Here is a 4,918-nt window from a genome sequence, read left to right as displayed (position 1 = left end):
TTAATTCAGACTCCTTCATATTTCAGGATCTTACTCCCAAGTTCTCTGTCATTGAACTGTTGGTTGAAACTCTAGCTGCCATTAATATCCTCTGAAATTGTGTTATCTGAAAAGAATGTTAAAAATTTAGTTACTTTGAATTCAAACTAGCCAAAGTATATCACAATTAAAAAGGGTCAACCTAAGTCTTGGCATGGTTATTAATGAGTGGTATATGTGGTGAATCTTATTTTATAAGAAATACATACATGTCAAGGATGAATATAACATTACAAACATACGTTAATAAAAGACATTACCACAACGAAATTCCAAAATCTATCCTTGAGAGTATGACCATTGTGAGATATCTAAAATGAAAAATGACATTTCAAGTTCTGTGAATTATTTACAGAGTTTCGTGATTGGATATTTAACCATAAAATAAGTTACAGCTAAGGGAAAAAGGAAACAGAAGAGGGAAGTGAAATATATAGAATTATGCATTGGACATGAAGATTTGCTTGTCTAGCATATAGCATTTATAGCCTCAAAGATGTGCTAGTACATTTTAAACAAGTTTGAGCATCAATGGAGCAAAGGGATTTGCTTCTAATAACGCATAATGACACCTACAAAATCATAATCATCCAAAGACTAGGGAGGTACTCAGTACTCCAGCCCATGAAGTGAGCAAAGAGGAAAAAAGAGCCATATTTCAAGCTGGATAATGAGTCCATCGTAACCGTCTCTCACCTTCCAATGACTGTCTCTTATACTTCGGGGAACTCCTTGTTATGTTATCTTCCTTAACCTCCAACCTCGAGGCCATAGCTGTAGCATTTAGCTTCATTATCATCCCCCAGTGCCATACCTAGCTGAAATGCCACAACGTGAAGGCAGAAGTACTGTCCAAAGCAACTGAAAACCTAAACAAAACACCATACTGTTTCTTTCAGCCCATCACAAGTGGGTTATATAAACAATAGATACAGAACAGTCAGAACAAACATATGCTATAGATAACCAAGAAGACAATTATCTCCAATCTTTTACTAGATTAGATAGAGAAATGCATATAGACGAGCGATCCCATATACACATCCAATTAGCTTTTAAATAATGACAAGTAAAAATGTAATAAGCTGATTTCATAAAACACCGGGCAACCTTAGAAAATGGTAATATGCAATTCAGATCTTGTGGTTAGATGCAGAAAACTTACATACAATGGAACCCATAAGAATATAATGATGAGAAACAACCTGACCATCTAACAGCATCGGCATAAGCAGAGCAAAGCTCCAAGTTTATGACAATGCCAAATGTACTGAAAGCAGAAGCACAGATGCTGGCAAGGAGAAAGGTGGAGTTTGTTGGAGGTTCTTCAAGTGAAAAGGGGAGGAAAGACAAAATAAAAGGTTAACTTGGCTCGTACAGCCCCCACCATAAACCAACCTGAAGTAGTGAGCATGTAATAGTCCTAGAGAGTCAAGACATCAGAAGAACATTTAAAGAACTTTACGTCATACACATCTAAAAAATGGCCCATTAACCCAAAAGCACGAAAAGGATCGAGCAGATGTTATTGTAAAATCTTTTTCGTAAAATTCAAAGGATGGCATCGCACTAATCCATGAGCACCACAGGAGAATACAGCAATGCTAATTCATTTCCAACATAACCAAGCAAACAATTTCCTAATAGTAATAAAACATAGAACAAGACGAATTGTAGACAAAACAAGCTGACAGCTTTTTCAGTAATATAAAAATAATCAAAGAAGGATAAATACCATCAGCATCCAGGTTGCATTCTCAACCTCGTGTCATCTTTTAGATGAGTCACCACATAAGGAATGTCACCGGCAACTGTGCACTCAGATCCAGCGTATGGACAAGTGTAGGGTCTGAATGTGCATTGTGATTCATGTTTTAGTTTGCAGTACTATGGATATATACCCAAACAACCAAAGGTTTGGTACTTGCAAGGCAGTTCAAGAGAAGATGCAACCTTCTCCAATGCAAGACACCTTATGTTGCCTAGCTCATGCCTGCAAGTGGGGCATCGACTGTGAACTCAAGGTTTGCATCCAGAACATAGAGTATGGCCATTTGAGCACTGCATACAACCACAAAAGAAGATAGCATTATAGGACAAAATCCAGGTCACATCATTTTTATCATCTTGTAACTCAAATGCCAAGTTTGTCTTTTACAAGAATGCTGAGTGTGAACACAAATGAGCAAAATCAACACATATAAAAAACGCCTATAAAAGAGAGTAGCAAGAAAATATTTCACAATTTTTAAATACAATTACGAGTTCCATTATGTGTTATTTCACATAATGCCTTTTAAATATAGATTTTACCCCCTGGATCAAGTAAAGTAAAGAAGAGAAAATTCCAAATTTGGAAAACAGAGACCAGTACATTAGGTTCTCACTAATGCAGTCTATGGAGGGTCAGGCATAAATCCTATGTTGTGATGCACAGGCTTTCTATGACTTAAATCATTGACACGATGCTCAAGGTCTACAGGAATTTTTGTCACCTTTAATGCAAAAAGACCAAAATATTATTATAACTGTAATCAACTCATTTCCCCATTATCTAAAAATCTCTTCTCCAAGACACCACCCACCATCATCAATGGCAACAAGAACTTGGAGTTGTTATACTGAAAGGTTGGTGTGTGAATTGTAGATGACAAATTAAGAGGTCATTGTAGTCACATAGTCAGGATCATCCAGAACGATCGGATCCCATTGATTTTCATTCAGGTTAATCCATCCCGACAGATTCAGGAGGCAAAAATTGAGGATATTGTGCTACCAATATCGGCCCCGAATGACCAGATCTAAAGAAACTTTTCATTTAGACTGTGTTTTATATATTTCCTCATCAAGATATTAGTCATCTTGAAATACATGTGAACCCAACTCCTGCAACCATCACCACACAATACTAGACATCTTCAAATATTTAGTACAAATTCTAGTAGTACCTCATTGGTCTCCAAAAAGCTTGGCTGTTCACTAATCTGAAATCTACAATTAACCTGCTCTATGTTTGGTATTATCAACTATTCTCATCTGAAACCTACAATTCACCTAGCTTGTGTTTGTTTCTATGTGCTACACTAAGCTTATATTCGACATTCAGTACCAAATATGTGCCAAGCACAGGCTCCCATGTTACTTACACAATAGTAAGTTTTCCCATGTACTACCAGCCTACCAGACCATCTAGATTACACGCCAAGGATCAGTTGCAAAAAGTTTAGACATGATTGGTAGGCACAACACGGGTAGCCCAGCTTGACTCATGGTACAAGTGCAAGCATTCCATTTCTAAGCCAATATCTTGGACACAAACATATACCAGTCAAGCAATACAACCATCCCCAACTGAGCTATATAAAACATGAAAATCAAGGTTATCTCTAATATGTTAATCATATATGTAAAACTAATCTATGTTTTCTGCTACTGCTTTATGTACCATGGAAACAAACGAGTCAGCTTAGACATTGATCCCAGCACATTCCTGAACAGAGATGACATTTTTTTTATCTTATAGATGTACAGATGACTTAATCATCATGAACATTAGGATCAAGTAACTCGGTCTGATGCTCTAGTTAATCTGAGAGTGTGAGAGAGTCTCCCTACAGTATGAATGTGACAAAAGTAATTGATGACCACAATACAGGTCCCACACTTTAGAAGCAGCGACCACAAAATTCAAAACAATTCTCACTCAACTGAAGCTTAGCAATGCCAGAAAACTACGACATTCATGATTCAATTAGAACAATACAAGAGTATGCTACACCAAAAGTGTAAAATTTGATTCATACAGAACATATATTCAAAATAGAATGCTCAATCTGCTTCATTCAGCTTGACAATAAGAACGACTATTTTTTTTAAAACAATGAAAGAAATTTCTGTAACATCAAATGGCATACATAATGCTATACTCAAAACTGAGACCCATTGTTTGTGCAATAATGCACTAATCAACCCGAATGCCTCAATGAAGACATAAGAACGACTAATTGAAGTTGTTCAACTACCTTCTTATCTGTACACAACCTTTTCACCTTTAGGTCGTTTGGGGGTGTTTGAAAAGCCAAGCTGGCAAACAAAGCAAGCTCTTAATTTCACTTTTATCGCTACAGAAAAAGAGTCCATCTCACCTCTGTTGTTACAGATAAAGAAACCTATGACATTTTGAATCCAAAAGAAAAAAAAAACAAAACAAAACAAATTATATGTTGAGAATAACGTATGTCCACTTTGATGATTAGCTAGTGATCAGCAAGAAAACGGCAAGCATCAAATTAGAAGACTCCAACAAGAATCAAATGAGGCATCTGGAAAGCGGCAAGCAAGTGATCGAGTAGTACAACCGTGGAGACGGTCCACGTCCCCCTAGGTTTCTTGAAAATGAAGCATGAAAGCAAACGGAATGGCGTTTCTTTAAGCTATAAACATCAAAGAAAGAGAACAGACATCAGATCCAATCAATAAATAAGGGGGGAAAAGATCATACAGCAGGACATGAGCATGTACCTACGAACTCAACTACTGCTCCGTCGACAATAAGTCCTTTGAACAAAGACTAAGTTTGATAAATGAAGCATCAAAACCCACAAAATCCAAAACGTTTCCTTCGAGAAATTGCAAAAGAAGCTCCAACATCAACAACGAAACATGAGAAATCTTCGGAATCGAACACGAAACCCTAACAGCTCACAACTTTGGCCCCCAAAAAACATGACTTTTGAACTCATGAGCTTACCTCTTAAAAGAAAAAGAAGAAGGACGAAATCAAGAACAGCGACGACGACGACGTCGAAGCCAATCTTCCCTTCCCCTTCCGATGAACTCAATGCCAACCGCTAAAGCATTTCCTTCACCCCACTTGACC

The 4,918-nt window shown here is 37.2% G+C and overlaps 1 long non-coding RNA gene across 4 annotated transcripts; it reads right to left on the bottom strand.

Annotated features, from left to right (window-relative positions):
- Positions 1 to 447: 447 nt before the first annotated feature.
- LOC135649522 (uncharacterized) lies at positions 448 to 4,918 on the bottom strand. 4 transcript variants are annotated; one of them, XR_010501296.1, is made up of 4 exons: positions 4,790 to 4,918; positions 1,993 to 2,100; positions 1,775 to 1,888; positions 448 to 908 (listed from the first exon to the last, which is right to left on the bottom strand). It is a non-coding gene; the product is annotated as an uncharacterized LOC135649522 (long non-coding RNA). The 4 variants fall into 4 exon arrangements; XR_010501295.1 differs by having other exon boundaries at positions 4,062 to 4,903; XR_010501294.1 differs by having other exon boundaries at positions 1,775 to 2,100.

Source organism: Musa acuminata, chromosome BXJ3-9 (assembly GCF_036884655.1).
Source record: "Musa acuminata AAA Group cultivar baxijiao chromosome BXJ3-9, Cavendish_Baxijiao_AAA, whole genome shotgun sequence".
NCBI lineage: Eukaryota > Viridiplantae > Streptophyta > Magnoliopsida > Zingiberales > Musaceae > Musa > Musa acuminata.
This window is presented reverse-complemented; position numbering and strand designations above follow the sequence as displayed.